Source organism: Xyrauchen texanus, chromosome 22 (genome assembly GCF_025860055.1).
Source record: "Xyrauchen texanus isolate HMW12.3.18 chromosome 22, RBS_HiC_50CHRs, whole genome shotgun sequence".
In the NCBI taxonomy this organism is placed as follows: Eukaryota; Metazoa; Chordata; class Actinopteri; order Cypriniformes; family Catostomidae; genus Xyrauchen; species Xyrauchen texanus.
The window spans coordinates 11,494,307-11,516,086 of record NC_068297.1 but is presented as its reverse complement, the minus strand read 5'-3'; positions in this window follow the sequence as shown (position 1 = coordinate 11,516,086).

The following is a 21,780-nucleotide window of genomic DNA, read 5'->3' as shown; positions in this document are numbered from 1 at the left end:
ACACAGATCATTTGGAGTGGTCTCTTAAGTTTTCTAGAGCTGTATATAATATATTATTTTTATATTGAACAAATTTGTATGATTTTCTAATACATTGTTTTCATGACGTATTAACAAATGTAATGTTGAATGGGATTAAGTGAGTATTCATTCCAACTAACATTATATAAACTAAAACCTTCATGAATGTGGCAATAAACTGCTCATAATTAATAAACAAGGGTCATTGTGCAGTCTGCGTTGGACACCTTTTGTCTGAATAATTAGTCTTAGCTATAGTTTGATTGTTTTAAATGAGCGTTTAAAATTGATTTTGCTCTTTTATGCTTTTTCTGATATGAGAAACCAGTAACAAAAGAATCGCTTCCTGCTCTAAACACCTCGCAACTGCTGCTGTCAGCCCAAGGAACAATACTTCTTACCTGCTAGAAGCCAAAATCATGGAGGTGTTACAATAGCAGCATAATAACATAAATGAATGTTCTAGAATGCTAATATTGTATGTCTGTGTGTTACTGTGTGGTAATAAAGTGCAAGAAGACCGCATGAAAAAATTATAATAATGGCCACACCCTTTCAACGTACCAGTATTAACTCAACTTCAGATGGGGTTTCTTCTTATAGGCTAAATCCTGAAATTAGGTACACTGAAAAAGTCATGTATGTATGCGCTTTTCAAATTGTCCAACAGCACAGTTATTTCCCTTCAAAGTTGATTGACAGGTAGAGCTTTCACCCTACACTCAAAAATATTTTACTGTATGTATATATATATATATATATATATATATATATATATATATATACTACAATTATAATTATGCAATATTTCACAATATTAAATCAACAATACTTGAATAAATGTAAGTTTTATTAATATTAGCTAAAGATCACTCAATTATTGTGTTATGAAATTGAAATGTGTAAATCTTATATTTAAGCAAATATATATATATATATATATATATATTCAATCACCGCGTTATTATTGAAAAGAACATTCCATTTTAAACTAAAGTGCATAAAATAATAATAATTAAAAAAAATAAACTAAAAAGTCAAATGTGAAAACTATTTTCACAGCATCTTGACACACACACACACACACACAGGCACACATCAGGTGAGCTCAATCAAGTTCACGTACATAGTAACATGTTTGTTCGATTTTTATATCCACTCCTTGTTCCTAATACCCAAACATTAATTTAGCCTATGATTTTATGCAAAGCGATGGAACCCATTTTCATACATTTATCAACAGCTCACAGATACATTACACAGAGTAGTATCCATATGCTGAGCCGCAGAGCCGTACGTTTGATGCAAAAGTATAAATCAGCCTTAAGTCACAGCAGTTTCAGGCCTGCAGTCTCCGGGCTGATGTTACGGGTGGAGCGAATGGATCTGTATACATGTATTTTTCGTTATTCTTATAGAAGCTGGTTGTCATAACCAATATAAAGATAGCACATTTTAAATCTAAAAAAGCAAACAATAGTAATAAATTATGCTCCAAACGGTAGATGCGCTAATCTACTTACACTGCATCGGTCCTTAGACTGTGGGCCTGAAACTGCTGTGGGTCTGCAGATGGACATATCTTGATACACTTTACAAAATCATACAATGTTATTAAAAATTTAAATAATTTACACCTTGTGGTGTTGATATCAAAAATAAAAGTGTGGTTTATGACAGAGAAAATGGATTATGGGGATGAATTAGCAGTTCTCTTTTCCACATGCATATACCCTGTGAGGTTCAATATACCTTTTTTTTTTTGAATATTCATAAGGTACGTAAGGAACTCGTAAGCACTCCTCATTATTATGTTCATATCCAAAAAGGAATTTATGATATCTGAAATGACCACTTAACTAATAATAATTACATTTCAACATGTAACACTTCCTTTTTACACTTAAGAATTCAGTTACAGATATCAATAAATATAGTTTTTTCTAGTTGAGATTCGCCAAAAAGTATGCAAGGGTAATTACAGATATCAACAATTAAATTTTAATTAGTTAAAATGCTAATTCTTGATATAAAAAAATGCACTTCTTACTAGTAAAAATATAATTTCTGATATTAACAATTATATAACAATTACATTGTTAATATAAATATAAAAATATAAATTCCTGATATCAGTAAATTAATTTCAACATGTTACATTTGGTATTTATAATATCTGGAAATACATTTCAGATATCAATAATTTGGTGTAATTAATGATAACTAAAAATAATTTCTTACTAGTAGCAATTACATTACAGATAACAGAAATTAATTCTATTATTGAAATAGAAAATTAGCATTTTTATTAGTTGAAATTAAAAAAAAATCATTTTGGCTAGTAGAATATAAAAAATTCTTATACTAGTAAGAAAAGGATTATTAATATGTGAAATTGGAATTTCAACTAGTAAGAAACACATTTTTAATATTAATAATTGCATCTTGAACAGAAGTGAATGACATATCTGTGGAAAAATGTACTAGTGAAAATTTTTACTAGTTGAGATCTAGTTCTCTTTGAGATTTTTTTATATCAAGAATGTGATATCTGTGATGTCATGTTTTATATCAATAATTCACATTTATACTAGTGGAAATGTAATTACTGATATTAACAATTGCCATTTACACTAGTAAAAATTACATTCTTAATATCAAGAATAACATTCTAACTAGTGAAAATTGAATGGTTCATATCAACAATTAATATCCTGCAAATTAATAAAAGCTAAAACGGCTTGCCATAAAACAGTCACTCCTTGCTTTTGACTGCCATGCATTTTTTTAAACACTGCAAGGGACACTTGTAATCCACATCAGTGATGTTATGGAACATCTTTGGGCACAAATATTTAAACGGAACAAACCTATATAAATTTTCTTTTAATTATTGGCCTAATACAGCAGAATCTTATTACGAAAGAGGTTTAAACATGAATCAAAATACTTTGTGTGTGTGTGTGTGTGTGTGTGAGCGTGTATTTATCACTTTGTGGGGACCAAATGTCCCCATAAGGATAGTAAAATCTGAAATTTTTGACCTTGTGGGGACATTTTGTCAGGTCCCCATGAGGAAAACAGCTTATAAATCACACTAAATTATGTTTTTTGAAAATGTAAAAGCATAGAATGTTTTCTGTGAGGGTTAGGTTTAGGGGTAGGGTTAGGTTTAGGGGATAGAATATAAAGTTTGTACAGTATAAAAACCATTATGTCTATGGAAAGTCCCCATAAAACATGGAAACACAACATGTGTGTGTGTGTGTGTGTGTGTGTGTGTGTGTGTGTGTGTGTGTGTGTAAACCATGTTTCCCCACAAGGATAGTAAAACATGAGAAACCCTACCTTATGGTGACCAGACAGGGGTCCCCATGAGGGATATGTCTTCTTAAACATACTAAACAATGTTTTTGGGAAAATGTAAAAAGGTTTCTGTGAGGGTTAGGTTTAGGGGTAAAGGGGATAGAAATTATGATTAGATCTGTATAAAATCCATAAAATGTCTATCGAGAGTCCCCACAATGAAATAAAACATGGTACATTGTGTGTGTGTGTGTGTGTGTGTGTGTGTGCGTTGTGCGTGCGTGCGTGCGTGTGTGTGTGTGTGCGCGTGGTATAACAGCAGTTGATTCATTGCGATCTCTGTCAAAGGACATGTACAAGTCTTTCATCACATTAGATTGGAGACGTCCTGTGTTGCAGATGCTATCAGTGAAAAGAGGGGAAGAGCAGAGGTACACAAACACACGTTAGTTATTTTATTAGTATTATTTATTGTTTATTATTTTGCTTTAGTTTAGTTTGAGTAAACAAGTATTGGTTTCTCTGCACAAAACTCTTTGTGGGTGGCTACCAGTGCACTGAAAAGGTGTTCTCAGTTTGTTATTGTGTTATATGGTTTCTAGGGTGTTCTGGGTGGTTGCAGGGTCTTTGCTAACTAGTACTCTGTCTGGATGGTTGCTCACTGGCTCCTTATTGAACCACAAGAGCCCACCCCCATGTCTTTTTAATATTCTTATCCCTATGTCTCTGGAGCCTCCTTCAATGTAAGTCCATGGGATTTGTCATCCTTTTTATCATCCGCCAAGTTAAATTCATAAGTCTGATAGCTAGTAAAATGAAATAGTACACTTTTCCTCAACAAGCCACACAATTTGAAGTGTCATTCATATGCATTGCACAAATAATGTAGGATGAGTTATGTGTGGGAGTTTATTCTGATCTCTCACCCAAAGAGAAATATTAATAGTAATGCTTGTCTAACCTAATTTTTCAACCATTTACTTTCATTTTCTTTGCTTAAGATTTCAAAAACTTGTAAATATAATAATATTAAAAGGTTAGATCACCTAAAAAAGAAAATTCAGTCATTGTTTACTTACCCTTGTGCTGTTATAACCGCATATTACTTTCTTTTTCTTAACACAAAATGAGAAATTATGAAAAATAAATTATGCTCAGTGATGTCACACAATGTCAGTTTATGGTGACCTCTTGAAGCTTCACAAGGACGCAAAAGTATAATTCAGAAGTCTAATCATTTATTCCATGAGACTCACAATTGTTATAAAAGCATATGATAAGCTTTGATGAGAAACAAACCAAAATCATGCGCATACACAAGACTGTATGAGAGCTGCAGTTTACACAGCCCCCCCATTCACGACATGGGGTGTTCAAGCGAAAATTATTTTTGTTTATCTAAAGTCAGGTCCACTATCCACCACAGCAATAGAAACATCTCAGAACACAACACAGCTGCACACAAACCAGAGAACCGAACTTACTATATATGTCTGATGAGTACAGTATAGACAGAGATTAGATGCATTTCAATGCCCAGCCTTACTTTTTTTTAAACAGTGTAGGCTACTCAATCAAACTGAGAAACAGAGGAAGTGGGAATGTTTTGACTCCATTCTGAAGTGGTGAGCAATTGTGACAGACCTGCGACTGAAGAGATCCTCAGCGAAAACATTCGATAGGTGTAATATTCTCTGCCAAAATCAAGTAGTTTTTAACCGGCTAGTGAGATGCACGTTTCATTAAACTGTTATGAGAACGTTTTTGGACCGGTGCCAGTTCAAAGTGGGCGAGGTTTGCTGCCATGATGACGAAAAAATAAACCAAGTGATCGCAAGAATGTACTGTTGCTCAACACGGCTGGTTAGGCCCAAAACTCTGATTTACAAATGAGGCTGGGCATAGAAATGCATCTACTGTATTCTCCGACTACAAACTCATCAGAAAATATTTAGTAAGTTCAGTTCTCTGGTTTATGTTCAGCTGTGTTGTGTTCTGTTGTTTCTATCACTGTGGTGGATCTGTTTTTAGATAAACAAATCACGTTTTCTATTGAACACCCCATGTCGAGTGGGCTGCATGAATTGTTTCTCTCGTGCAGTCTCATCATGAACGCGCAGAGAAGAGTAATGTTCGGTCAACTGTTTTGTAATAATAATGTATTATTAAAACATTAGATTTCAGTTTGATTCTCAACAAAGCTCATCGTATGCTGTCTTAACAATCATGAGTCTCATGGTCTCACTTCTGAATTATACTTTTTCATCCTTTTGAAGCTTGAAGAGGTGGTCACCATAAACTGCCATTGTGTGACATCACTGAGCTCAACAATTTTACACAATTTCTCCCTTTTTGTTAAGAAAAAGAAAGAAAATCACAGGGGTCAGTAAACAATGACTGAATTTTCCCTTTGGGGTGAACTAGACCCCGAAGCCGCCGCCAGGCGCCGCCATTTGCGCCATTTAGAATTTCAGCCGCCGCCAGCCAATAATTTCGTAAGCCAAATTGAGCCGCCATCTGATAAAGTTTGGCTGAGCCGGCTAGAATTATTTGCATCAAATAATAATTCTATCACATAGTGACATACACACACGAAATATATAAACAATACACGATATCTATTTTCCCACTGGATTCATAACAGCACAGTCTTGTGCTCGTTGCTACGATACACAGACTCACAGTGAATTGACGACCAATTAAAATTGCTCGTTTTCCGTACAGAAGAAGCGATGCATTTTTTTCTCGCACTGAGGTGAAATGGCGGAAAGAAGCAAGCAAGGTAATTTTGATCTCACTTCTCACATACTTTCCTAATTCCTACTTACTTTTTTTTTAAACTTAGGCCTACCCAGACTTTTGTTAAATCTTCAGGGCACGGTTGCACAAACACCTGAATCAAAGATTGATGTTATGAACCAAATATTCTGAAACGGAGAGATTTATAGCACTGAACGTGATATTACTGCAGTAACAAACCACCGTTTCCACATTGCTAATTCACGACGCATGCTTCAGTGTACATTGAAGTGAAATGTGCAAAACTTTGTCCAAAATAATACTGATAACAGTGTGTGTTTATATTAAGGCGAGACACGGCAGGCAAAAACATCGTTTTTTTTTTTACTGGTCAATTTTGAGATTTTTGGATATTTGTCTTCAATAACATGTCTTCTTTCAGACTTGTGGTGAAAAAAGTCCGAAATACACATTTACTACACTTCGTCTGTTTGCGTCTGTAGATTTCTCATAAATTCAACAAAAGTTTGCGTTCTTAATCAACATAGCCTACTTCTCCGCGATCTCTGCCGTCACTCACCCTCTCATCACATGCACCGTTAGGAAACTCTCTCTCTTCTGTACAATCCTGTTGGATCCAAATATGGTCATTTCCTTTTTATCAGCAACCAATCGTGAAAGTAAAAAGACTGAATGCGCGATCTCATTGGCTGATGATAAATCTTTAAAGCCCGTTTTCTCAAAATGACCTTTCTCTCATACTCCAAGTCCGAAATCTCCACTTCAGTAGTACCTAGTTATATTATGAAGACATTTACAGAGGGATTTGTAAATATATTATTCCTAGCCTGATATATATAACATTTTATTCCAAAAAACATGGCGAAAATCATTATATTCTGATTTACAGGATAACAAAAGTAGATATCCATAAATCCCTCTGTAATTTTTTTCCCATCTAATATGTGAACACAATGAAAAAAAATATTTTTAACCTGGCTTTATCCAATACTCAGATTTCGTTTTTTAAAATATATGCAAATTAGCACATATTTAATTAGATATTGCCTAATTTGCATATTTAAACATTAAATTAAAGAAAACTTGTAATACATTTTTTTCTCATCTTAATGTAACTAATCAACTGGGAAAGTTTCATGGTGATATCTGCTAGTTAAAAATTTTACCCTATTCACCTGTAGTGTCTCGCCTTAACTATAAAGTTGAACAGCGAATTACTGTACATGTCATAAATATATGCATAACGTTACTCCGTGAAGTTTGACAAGTGTGCATTCTTACACAGCATCAGGGACATTATTCACTAACGTTACAGTGGCTATTGAATGCGCCTAGCACTATAGCAAATATGTACATACGTTGTGAAAGTAAAATCTGGTGTTTTCTTTATTACATTGTATTGCATTTTGTAGAAATATAGTGTAAGCCATGCATTGCTTGGAAATATTGAGATCTAGTAAATCAGTATAACATAGACATCTGTAGACACGAAGTGGCAGCTTCAGCCATTTGCAGCTATGAAAAGTTTGGCGGCTGCAGCAGCCATTTAGGTTTTGGCTGAGCCAGCTAGCCAGCCAATAACTTCATCAGCCAGCCATTATTCTCAAAACAAATGGCTTCGGGCTCTAGGGTGAACTATCCCTTTATCATTAAGTATTATTTAGCCTAAAGGCCCATTGGACATTTGGAGGTGACCTATCAAATGTTATTTGTTATTTTATCATTACATTGAGTGTTATTTTAGAGCTTACACTGTAATGGATGTACATAAGGCCTTGTGACAGTTTGATCAGCGATACTGTGCATTGACGTAATTGTGCAGTTTGTTTTAAGTGCTGATGTTCAGAGTATCTGACCCCTCTGGTGCTTTCACCATTATGATATGTTGAAGTGATATCACTGATAAGTCTGTTTGCTTAGATCATTTGTGGCTTGAGGCTTAGAATGGCAGCACTATCCTCTCTAAAATGTACCATTTCATTGCTACATTTGCCAATGTATCAATATACATGAGGGGATAGTAGGAAATCAACTGAATGGAGATCAGTTGATGTGTATGTATGTACGCAATTCTTTCTTTCTTTCTTTCTTTTTTCTAAACATTTCTTGACCTTGGAGGTTCAAGGCATTCCTTGAATCTCATTCCTTTGCTTGGTCGCTCTTTGAATTTTTAACCCCCATCTCACACACTCTTCCTTTCTCTCTGTTTCTCTCTCTGAATTTCTCTCCCTCTCCCGCTGGGTCAGACTGCTCTCTGCCCTCATCTCTCCTCAGCTTGTCCCCGATAATCCTGCCCTCAATACCCGGAGCCCCAGACCCTTCTGCCCCGGTCCAGACCTCAAACATCCAACCACTATCGGGTTCCTCTCACTGCCTTTTCAGGGTCTGACACCTTTTGCCCCCATTGCAATTCTCAACTACCTCTTTAGAAATTCAGTGTTACTCCACCTGGAGTAGTTTAGTAATATAAGGGGCAAATAGCAAGTGTGAAGTCAATACAAAGAAAAAGAAAAAAATATGCATTTACAAGTACATACATTAGAGTGTTTGGAAATTGAAAATCTGAAAACATGAAAATTCACTTATTTACTTACCCACGTTTATTTACTTACTTTCTTTTTTTTTTTTTTTAGGCTGAAAGTTTCAGTCATACTTTATTTTCATTTAATATTGTACCATGCGTTGAAGGTGAATAGTGACTGAGGCTGACATTCTGCCTAATATCTCCTTTCGTGTGAATTATACCTTTCACTTTTGGGCAAACTATCCATTTAAGCCACACTTAAAATTTATGGATTTCATTGCAAAGGTTATAAAATATAAAACCAAGTGGCATCAGTGCAAACAAATGACAGTATACCTGTGTATATATATATATATATATATATATATATATATATATATATATATATGTATATCTCGTTTTTTTTTCCAACTAATCTAACTCAATTTAACCAACAGGTCCCAAGGTTATTTTTAGTGGATGTACAAAGTTTACACAGGTTTTTCTGTAATTTTGAACAGAGTATCTATTTCTTATATATATATATATATATATATATATATATATATATATATATATATATATATACTGTATATAATTTGATACCTACCAAACTTATTTTTGTGAAAAGTTTTGCATGAACAATTTGAATGTTCTATCTTTCTTTAAAATAAATGCAACTTGGTTTGATATTTTGCTACCTAATGCAATTACATTCATGTATTTTAAGTGTGTTTAAGTGTCCAAATACTTTTTGAGTCCACTGTATAGCATATTTGTCCAGAATGAGAATGAGTATTATGTTTGAATGGGTGTGTGGAAGATCACTGTGGTGGCGTCCCATAGGAGAGGGCATTTCTCAAAAATAATGTGTCTCAGGACATATTTAGAAAGAGAACACTACCATCAAGGATAATTCGGAGCCTTGAAAGGCACATGTACATCTATATTTAGTGCACTAGTTGGTTTTGGTGGTTCCTGCCTCAAAAAAAAAATCTTTCTTTTTTCCAGCAAAGTTCAAAGTTTTGTTTGTAGTTGAAATGCTCTTGGATTGAAATCTAGAGGAAGAGATCTACAATGGTATTTGGACACTTATGCCACACTTAAAAAAATTATGAATATCTTTACATTATATAGCAAAATATCAAACCAAGAGGCATTAATAGACTAATCACACTTTCCAAGTGAAACAGTTTACAAATTGAAGTTTGTAAGGTTTTGAGTTATAAGACAACAATACACTTATTGTTCAAAATTAAGACAAAAAGTATTGGACACATTCTGATTGCCAAACTTTGCTTCTACATTTAATGTGATGAACTGCACCAGTGTTTACTCTGCTAGGACACCTGTGTGAAATTGAGGAAAACTTTACTTAATACAGCCGCTAAAAATCACCTTGAGTTCAGTTAAAATGTTCCACTAATGACTAATTCCTTTTCTAAAATCATATAAAAATAAAATTACTGACTTTACTGATTACCTAATTGTAAAAGTAATCAAATTACTAATTGCTTTTAAGTTACTTTCTAAAACACTTTTTACAGATAAGTTTTTCTGCTAAACCAAATCAAAATGCAAACAGATGCACATTAGGATGTGCACAGATAGTTGACATTCGGTCACTATTAAAATCACTATTCAATTATTCTACAAGTGCAATACAGGTCTTCAACCTGACCCAAACTTGACCGTCGGGTTTCAGTCTGTTTTTCAAGTAAAGGGTGAGTTAGGGTCTCTTCAAACATGTTTTTCTGTGTGTCTGCGCTGTTTTTCTACATACTGTAAACAAGAACTGGACAGGCATCCTTGACTGTTGCACTGAATCTCACTGTTTTCTCTTTTAGCGTCTCGCTCAGGATTGCCACATTTTTAGACACCAAGTAAAGTCAAAAATAACTGCACTGTGCTGCTTTCTGAAACAGTTCAGGTTGCAAAGAGGACTTCGTTTGACTGTTAAACATGATTCCAGGTTGTTTTTCACCAAGGAAAGTTTCAGCACTTTATAAACGGTAAGACGTTGTTTTTCCTTTTGCTCTAATGTGCATATTTACATACAGTATTTAGACAAGTTCAATGCCATTTGATTTAAAACCATTTTAAAATCAAAGCACTCCTAAGAGGCTATTTGTGATGTGCAACACACATAACATTACTTGCATTCACTGCCTCATGGATAAGTCAGCCCACCCTGGCAAAGCACATACTACATGCAATGAAAATTTTGGAGCTTTTCCACTGCACATTACAACTCGATTCAACTCGACTCTGCTCCCTTTATTGGGGTTTTCCACTGTGGATAGTACCAGTACCTGATACTTTTTTTAGAACCACCTCGGTCGAGGTTCCAAGCGAGCCGAGCCGATACTAAATGTGACTTCAAAATCCTGCAGATCACTGATTGGTCAGGGAGAATCGTCACTATCTGCGTCACTGGATTTCTGACACGTGACATCAACCCTCTAGGTTTAAATTTAGCAACAGCGATAACAGTATCATTTGTTCACACGACTTTCAAATCGTGAAAAAAGAAATGGCTGTGCACAAAACCATGCTGGGGTCAATAAACGAGGTGCAGACGGTCCACTCGTTAGCGATGAGCAAAACGAAAAACACTCAGCTGGAATTGTATCAGCTGTTGGCCGCACACGGCTACCACCGGACCTACCAACAGTGTAGTGAAATATAAAAATAAAACTTAAAAGTGACTACAGAACCATCAAGGAAAAGTGGAAGTGGTTCGACCAAATGGACGCTATCTAAACCGGAGAGCAATGGGAGGGAGAGTGTCCTGGACTGGCCTTGATCCATGATGGAGGATGGTATGTTTTGTACTCTGCTTGAAAGCTTCACTTCACATTTAGTTGACCAACTACTGGAAGCTTGCTTCTAATACAACCAGGACAATTTAACTGTTACACTTGTGTAAAATCACCATGCAACAACTGCTTTTTGATGTTCACTGAGCTAGTAGCTAACAGCCAGCGGTTGTGTTATTGTTTTGGTCAGTTTGTGTCATGTTTAAGATGATGTCACGGCAGTAGAGGCAGCGCAACTATGATGATCAGCCTATAATCCCACCCACGTTGAGGTGGTACTAAACTGCAATGGAAATACAAGCTCAGAAAAGTAAAGCGAGTAGAGTTGAGGCGAGTTGAACCGTAACGTGCAGTGGAAAAGTGCCATTTGATTATGTTTGTTTAAGTTTAATGTGAAATTGTATCATATGAAGATCTGCATATTTTGCCATTTAGGCTCATAACTTTCTGTGCAATTTATTTGCTGCTATTTCGAGTAGTGTTTGAGGAAATTCCATTACAATAAACATTCATGTCCCAACTCCCAACGAAAATCTGATTAACTTTTCATGAAACCTCCCAGTTAACCAAATGTTAAAAACAGTAACCGTGCACATCCCTAATGCACATATAAACATAGTGTCACAATCACTAGACGGAAGCAAAGATGCAAGTAACTCTTTATTAGAGTGAAAAGAAACAACACAGTTCTGGAGTACGGGTGGGCTGGTGATGCAGTGGCTAGATGGTCAGCGTGCTGGTACAGAGAGTGGTGAATCCGGTACGAGTAAACATCAGACGAGACGAAACCACGAAGACATCGAACAGGAACAGGAACTAACCCAGAACAGGACTGCAGACAGGTAAACGAAGAACAACACTGAGGGCACCAAACAATGATCTGACAAAGAGAGGAGAGTGTGATGAGTTCATATAGGGGAGTGAATTGGCAGCAGCTGGTGCGGGGAATGATGACAGGTGCGCTAAACAATGAAACAAGCGGCAATGCCCATTCACACACGCTTACACACATAGAACAACAATTACACGAGACATGAAGGAAACAGCGTATTCATGAACCGTGACACATAGTTCATGTTTTAAATGTATTTTTAAAAAATAATGTCATTTTAGAAATATGTTTAACCCATGTCCTTATATGTAATTAACTTTCTTGAAAGTCAGCAATGTAATTAAGTTACAGTAACTAAATACTTTGTGATCCGATTACACCCAACACTGGTTCAAAGTCATTGTAAAAATGTTCTTAGAAGAGGTCTAGCATCATTTGTTTGCAAATGCCACGTGGTTTGATATTTTGTCAAACACAATGAAAGTTATGCATTTTAAGTGCTGTGAGTGTCCAAAAGTGTCCATATATATTTTATGGCCACTGCATTTGTGTGTGTGAGTACCATAACCCTCACGCACACACATATACATATCTTTAGCTCCATTTACACTAGCAGGCGTTAATTCCTGCACGTAGCGCTCATACCATGGTTCATTCACAACAATTAAACGCTATGCAAAAGGATATGCATATAACAAGCTTGGTGCCCCCGGGTACAACGAGGTCACTGGCTGGTCTTTTGTAGCAGCACTAATGAGAATTCAACTAAACAGAATGCGCTTCCATCGTCACGATGACCTAATGAGCGACATCGTACGGTGGGAAAACCCAGGACCTGTGTGAGCACCCAAGTAACACTACGCTGTAACCCGTACACTAATGTGAACCCACCAACCAGTGGCGGCTTCATTCAACACAACAGAGATGGAGTGAAGCAAGAACAAGTGGGGGAAAGAACAAGCTTAATTACCAGAAAATGCAATCTGCGCTAGAGTTCATTTGCAGACAATAGCCGGGGCATAGACCTCATTGGGGTTACCCAAAGGGGCCCAGTGGACAATTGGGTCATTGACATCAGAATGCTTGACAAGTCTCTGCAGGGCAGAGGAGAGTTCAAAAACCAGAGCAAAATCGAGAAGTTTGTCGCCGAATCTGTCGGAAAGGGCCTGTCAGGAGCGCTTAGCGTGCCCTCTAAACGCCCAAATGATCAGAATGTCCCGTCCCTTACACAAATACAGACACACACTGGCCCCCACCGTTGCAGGTTTAATCAGAATTTGCATGGTTCTCTGTCTTCCTCAGGCATGATATAATTTCTGTACTGTCCCATTGGCTCAGTTGAGAATGGAGTTGTTTTGTTAGCACTGCTGTGTTTAGCTTAGTTTCAGAGCTGGGTACAGAATTAAGATCTGACATGTTGCAGAATGTTGTCAAAGACCTGATGAAGACTATCTAGGAACAGAAAACTTATACTGTTATCAGTTAATCAGTTTTAATATGAATCTCTCTCTTTCTTTCCTAATATCTCTATTCCTAATGTCTCTCACGCTTTCTTACTGCTGTGCCATCTGAACTCTATAATTTATTGTGACAGGTTCAACGCAGCTAGCAAGCTCTTGAGTTGAAATATTGTTGTTAAAACATCCTTACCACCACAACTCTCCAATCTCATTTGCATTTGTGAATATTCAAATATAGTATGTGAAGATGTGTCATGCCAGGTTTGACATTTAAGATGCCAAACGGCATTGTTTTTCAATCAACATGACTAGTTGACATGTTTGCAACCTAAAGTTCCAGTACCCTGACATTGACCCTATTCTGCCATATTACTGACGAGCACCATCTCCCATTAGAGATATTTGCATAAATTCAAATGTAGTAACCTTTTCCAGTGGCGTGACTGATAGAGAGTTGCACAAGTCACATGGAAACAAGCTTGCAATCGCATTCACATTAGCAATGATGAGTGCAATTCGGAGATTGCATTTTCATTCTAAGATTTCATTTCTACTCCAGTGATGGTTGGGTTTAAGGTTGGGATTTAGTTAAAGGGGTATGGTTAATAAAATATGCATTCCTGTTGACTGTATTACATAATGTATGACAACTCGCTTTTGGCGCCACTCTGTGGACATTTCACCCCGAAATTTGAGCTCACTTTCCCGGACTTTCAACTACACTTCTAGCTTAGGCAACTGGGGACAGTGGTGTGGTAAGCACAGACTTCAACAAATTTCACTGCAGAAGTTTCGACATTTTTTAGTCTGTTAAAATATAATAAAGTGCCTCTGTAAAAAAGTTTGTTGTCAATCATTCAGCCAAAATCCCTTTTTTTATCATTTAGTGTACTTTCTCACTCCTTCAGGCATAATTTGTTGATTAAGCAGCGACAAAGCCACTATTATTCAGAACCTTGTCTGACTCTAACCGTAAACAACTGACGTCAAAAGGCCGGACAGTGAGATTACAGTAGGGGTGATTTTGAGAGGCCATGTGCATTGGGTACATGCTGATCTCTCATTGAAAGACCTGTCCCATTTCATCACTGTCTGTTTAATCTAATGTGGCAGATCAGAGAGGAGTTCAGCTATTCCAACGTGGGACAATTGACCTTGTGTGGCCTTCCCCAGCAGCTGTCACATTGCCACACTGTAATGGAGGCAATTAGACGCACTGTTTCTCTAAAGCTTTGTGTCTACTGCGATTACAATCTAATCAGCCACACACATCCACACAGATACCTGTAGATACTCACATTCATTGACATGTCATGTGGCTGAGATGTGGAAAGCATGTAAGAAAAGAGATTTCAGGTGTGTGAGAGTGTGTATGTGAAACAAATCATGGAGTAACTATTAAATGAATAGTTCTCTCAAAAATTGAAAATTCTAGATTTATCTACTCACCCTCATGTTGCTCCAAACCTGCTTGATTTCTTTTCTTTTAAAAAACACAAAATGATTTATTTAGCTGAATGTCCAAGCTGCTCTTTCTATACAATGACAGTCAAGCTGAAAATGTAATAAAAATCATATCTTCTGCTGTCTGTTCACATTTTTTTTGTGCGTTGACAATTCACACAAGAACCGAATCGACCGTTTGCAAACAAAGGCATTCTCACATATATACATTAAAAGGAAAACAGGCATTTTAAAGACAATTTTCATGTTAAAATTCCTCTCATACTCTAGAAAATGTGTAAGGTATGTTCCATATCTATTAAAATGTGCAAGTTATTGTGTTGCACATTTATTGTGGTTCCAAAATTGAGTTATATAATACATACAGGAATACATATTTTTTAACCATATGCCCTAACCCAAACATCAACCCTAGTTATCACTGGAGTAAAAAATATCATCTTAGAGGGACAATGCAACCTTCAAAACATGTTCACAATTATTGGTTATTTTAATTTCCTAAAAGTAACTTGAAACTTGAAACTGTATGCATACTATCAATGATAAATTAGACTGAAATCTTCATGCTTTTTTTTATGTTTTTTTTTTATTATTATTATTTCCTGATTTTCCCTATCATTTACAATGTCCTCTCCTTCTGCTTTTTGTTAAAATGGCAAAAAATAATTATAAAAAAATATTAAAATGGTGCAGGTTAAATGTATTTTAAGTCATTACCACAACATAATTAACTGATCCATTTTGCATATTTGTTTCTTAACTTACCAGCAGTATGCAAAGCTTTGACTTCATTTAGGAGACAACATTTTTAAAAACAATATCATAAACTTGAGTTAAGATCAAAGTAACTTCATTTTATGTGGAGGAAAATTACTGCTACTTAATCATAAAAACTTCAGCATGATTTTATGTGCATGTTCAAAATATAGAGAATTGTTTTTTTTAAATAGTGAAGTCATCAAAATGCTACAGATTTACCATTGGGTACATCATTCATTTTTTTCGTATTATTAAACAAATGGGCTTGTAAATGGTTGTTTTTCAACAATAATATGATATGAATATATGCTTATTCGAAAAGGTTTCAAAGCCCTTATGATGTTCCCTAAAATTGCAACATAATAACACTGGAAATAGACATGTTGCTACCGAATGTACCATGACACTGATTTTGACCCATCGCCATCTCCAATCATACTTTTTTTCATCAATTTAAATCTGTTAACATTTCCTGCTGCACAAGCTGACTCAGAGGCATGGGTTCTGGTCCTATGGAAACCAGGAAGAAATTGTGATCACATAAATAATAGTGAGTGTGTTTTGAAAGTTGCATTGTCCCTCTAAGATTATATTTTTACTCCACTGATGATTAGGGTTGAGGTTTGGGTTAGGGCATATGGTTGAAAAAACATGAATTCCTGTTCACTGTATTACAGTACATCATTTACAACTAAAAATCACTTTGCTTTACAACTACATTTTTTTATCCAAAAACTGGAGCTCACACCTCCCCATGCATTCAACAACACTACCAGTTTCGGCCACTGGGAGCAGTGCTTCATATTTCGGCAAGCACAGACCCATTGCAGCTGAAGAACTTTCAGTCTACTGTCATTGATTCAAAGTAAGATCAGTCTGAAAAAAAAAAATGCATTGTTGTTATATGCATAGATTTGTGGTACTATATAAAAAAATTATGTTTCTTCATATAATTTCAAATTTCAGATAGAATTTTTTTTTCTATTCAACCCGATTTTCGGAGAGGAGATGAGGCCTTACACCAGGGATATTCAATTAAAGTTTCAAATGGTCCGGTCTCTACATTTCCTTCCCAGCCAAGGTCTGGAAAATAATAACTTGGTGTCTGTGGTTAGTATGGCTTTGAAATTATACTTTTTTTTTGTTATTATAACTTCCCATGTTTGCATCAATAGTACTTTGTAAAAGAAAAGATAAAAATGTACCAGTCAAAATAGTCTCTTCAAAGCAGAAATAAGGACATTGGCCCAGAGACAAAACCAAAGTAGTGGTGTGTGAGGAATCATTTCTACCAAAAGATTATGCTAATATATTTCATATAGTTCATTAATTGATGGCATTTTGATATTAATATTACAAGATAAGATCAACATGTTTTTTCAAGACCTGGCTGGAGTCACACAGCACGCCCTGGATTCGAACTTGCGACTCCAGGTGTGGTAGGGAATGGACATTTTTATATTTTCCTTCTAATAGAGAATCTAAGAACAATAAACCAATAATTTACATCTTAAAAATACGGTTTGCTTAAATTAAGTATAAATGGCCTACTATGAAATAAGTTTTCTCCCGTGTGTTTTAGAGAAAGATGCCAGTCTTCATCTACATTGCTGCTCACCGTGTCTCTGCTGCTGTTGTTAAAATGACCGTGCCTGGAACTCTACTTAACCTAATCAGGCTTTATGCGACGCCTCGTGTATATTGTGAGGGAGAGAGGCAACACGCACAGGGAAGGAAATGAAGCGTGTTCAGCGCTTGAGAAAAAGTTGATATTGCGCTGATCGCCCCTGATTGCTTGTGGTGAGTACAGCTCTGTTGTTTTGATGCACTGCTCACTAAAACTGTAGAAACGTTAAGATAGGACAACTGTTTTCATTATCTTGTGGTCCGGATGGAACCAAGCCGGGGCCTGGACTCGGACCGCGATCCGCTAATCGGTGATCGCTGCCTTACACAATCATAATAAAGTTGACCCTGTCCTTATTTTCTATTGTACTCTATCGGGTCAGTGGGCCTCATAATCTCTGGCTTTGATTTAGGCTTTGAGCTCAACATAGCAAACCAAGACTGGAGTTTAGCAGTTGGAGACTAGCTCGCTCTTGGCCTCTGTCTTTCTGTCTCTCTCTCTTTCCTTTTGTTCAGACATAAGCCCATAGAATGGAGCGAGTGTAATCCTGTGTTCTTAAGAACTGCACACGGCCGTGCTCCTGATGAGAGTGACCGTGCACTCACCCGGAGCAGCAATAACACTCTGAGATCAAGTATTCAAAGGCCGTAGGAGGAGGAGGAGAGATAGAGGAGTTCAAAGAGAAAAGTAAGAAAAAGAGAAAATTCCCAATTTAAAAAAAATATATATATATATATATATATATAAAATATATTGCAGGGTTTACTTTTGAAATGTTTCTTCACTACAGATTACAGAATACATGCTGTAAAATGTCATTTGTAACGTATTCTATTAGATTGCTCAAGGTCAGAAACGTATTCTCAATACTTGGGATTACTTTTTCAGCACTGGTAGATTTTTTTCACTTATTTTGACTATAAAAAATCCAGTACAACAATACACATGTTAAAAATACATTCTCTGAAAAACCTACATATCTTATGCAGTGTTGTTTCTAAAACAAGATAAATCAAATTGATCTTGTTTTAAGGATTTTTAGATATTTTTCAGGAAAACAATACAAAAATTATTATCAAGAATATGTGATTTTTGATCCAACGTGAACTTCCTTCATAAAAAAAAATATGATCGTTTCTGGTAACGTGCATGTAAAATAGCATTTTAGCTTAGCGTAAAGCTGACAGTTTACACAAGGTTTATTTCTTCTGCTCCAAACTTACTTCAAAATTACTTCTCTGTCTACTTGTATGACTGTAACACATCATAAGAAAGTATTTCACCGCTGCTCAAACGCCCTTTGGATCACATTATTTATATGTATAAATGTTTTCCATCTAAAAGGACTTTCTATTAAGTGAAACAAATGACAATAAAATGAAAAGTAATCTCTTCAGTAATCAAAATACTTTTTGAATGTAACTGTATTCTAAATACCAATGATTTAAATTGTAACTGTAGTGGAATACAGTTACTTTTATTTTGTATTTTAAATATGTATTCCCATTACATGTATACCGTTACTACCCAACCATATATATAAATATATATATGGCAGTATACCAAATAAAACTAAATTGAGTATATAAGCTTGTGTGTGCATTTTGAACTTTGTTGAATTTAAAGGAATGTTCAAGGTTCAAAACAAATCAAGCTCGACATGTATCCAATTTTGTCAGTTCCTGTCATGACAATATAAAGCTGATAAGCCTGATAACCTTTGCACAATATGTGCAACGGCTCTTTTTACATAGAAAAATTCACCCACAGTAATTTGTCTGTGAGACATTCCCAGTTTATATGCATATTAATTTTAGTTGATCATTTAAAATTACAATTTATACAACTGTAAGTCTCAAATAACACACGTTTTTAAATGTAAGAATTAATATGAGGGCTTTAATAAAAGTACAAGCTTCTAAAACTCTCTGGAATGCCTTGCCCCATAGACTTCTATTGAAAGTTCACTATAAACCATTTTTACAAACTGAGGGGCGAGTCCAAATATTTGCCTTTAATAATTGGCAGATATGGCTTTTTTTGAACCCTTAACAACTGAGAGAGACAGATAGGAAATAATTGTATAATAATCTTAACTCTGACTCTTGAGAGTGTCAGCCCCAATCTTTCCACACCTCTCCCTCTTTCCATCCAGAAAACTGAATGAACCTCAAATGTGTTTTAATTAGACCTGGGATGGAAAGACTGAGAGACAGACAGACAGAGACAGCAAGATTGTTTTAACTCAACAGCGCTTCAGGCAGTGCGTTTCTGTTTCACCCAAGTGTCTAGTGCGATTGTGCTGTCAAATATGGGGAGGAAAAATCCCCTCTGATCTCACTCCCATCATGATCTTGTTCTCCATCATCACCCTTTTTCTTTTTCTCACCCCCTGTCACTCTCTCTGTCACCACTGGCTATGAATCTCTTTCAATTTGCCGCATCATTTTACTGAATGCATGCTTCTCAGACTCTACAACAGCATGCAAAGTTTTGAAGAGTGTGGGGGGCGTTCACTAAGATGAATTGTACCTATTTTCTCATGTTGTTTGTGTTGTTTCAGCGCCACAATCATTGAAAGAATTTTGCTAATAATGTAACAGTGGCTACCACAATCTAGCATATTTTGAAAGGACTGCAAGCATTGTTCCACCACTGCAATCCATGTGCCTGAATCTTTAAAGTATCAAAAGTGTGTTATATCTATGCCACACAACAGGATATAAAACAAAATCTTCTCCATAATTGTATGATTAATTACTACTACCATTATCAATACAAAACACACAGATGTCATTTCCTCAAAAATCGAGGTTACAGTGAGGGACTTACAATGGAAGACAATAGGGACAATTTTTGGACAGTATAAAGGCATAAATGTGAAATGCCTTTATACATTTTTTTATAAAAGCACTTGCATTAATTCTTCTGTTAAAACTTGTGTATTATTTGAGCTGTAAAGTTGTTTACATTTTAATTTTACCGTCATTTTAGGGGTTTAGGGTTTGTTGACATTACATTGTCATGGTAACGAAGTTGTAAAATTGGCTATAACGTTTCACAGAAAAGGTTAGTAAGCAATTCTATCGCACTAAAATCATGTTTACATGCGTATTATATTTATATTTTCTTCTGGCTATACTTTTTAAAAAGTGAGTCATTTAATGTTAAAAAATTTGACCCATTCACTTCCATTGTAAGTGCCTCACTGTAACCTCTATTTTTTCATTTTTTAAAGAAAAGGGTGAACGAGTCGAAATTAATATTTATGCCAAAAACTCTGTCCACTGAGCTTAACTTGTCTTGAACCCGCAGTATTTATTTAAGTGCATTTGACTGATAAAACTTGATTACAGGTGGTTAGTGAATTTAATGCATTTTGTCTTTTTTTTACGCTAAAATACTGAGTTCTAAAATGCTGCAGGGTCATTATCCGAAAACGTGGCATTCCCCACTTTTAATGTTTGATTTTCAAAGTACTGTTTTGAAAATCTTTAAGCCCCTTTTTGGATGAAGTAGATCCTTACCTCTCAGGAAAATGTGCCGTGCCATCTCAGGCTATCTTGTTTTTTTTTCACTTTTTTCATATAACCAACGTAAATGTGTGTGTTTGATCAACCCTGTTACCAACATATTATTTACTTTTTGGAAAGGTTTTAAATACACGTATAGTTCAAATATGATATACTGTGAAAAAGAAGTATTCTTCCACCCCCCCCTTACTAAACATATACAATTAGTTGATTACTTTTTTATTTTCATTTTTTAAATGATATTAGAATATTATACAAGTAACAGGGTTGACACATCAGTAACAGGGTTGACAACAGTTACCGTATTGGTTATACTGCTTGTTTGAGTAACAGTTATGGGTGTAATGGAGTCTTAATTGGACATTCATAAACCTTTAATTCAACATGACTAATCAGCATATTTTGGAGACAGCTCTTCTGAGATATTTTAGCATAAAAATTATGAAAAATGATGATGATTCTGCGGATGTAAATGTACACCGATTGTTTTATTAAAACAATTACATTGCAATTAAATGATCAATTGAACATGTTTGGCAATGTTGAGTTAGCCCCACCCATGTGCATGCTGTATCAGGGGACCTCACACAAAGTCACCTCAAAACTTTGGTGTTTCAGGACCCTTCAGAAATCAACACATTTCTGCAATTTTCAGCCATTTCTTTGGTAACTACATTGATATGTCAAATAAGAGTT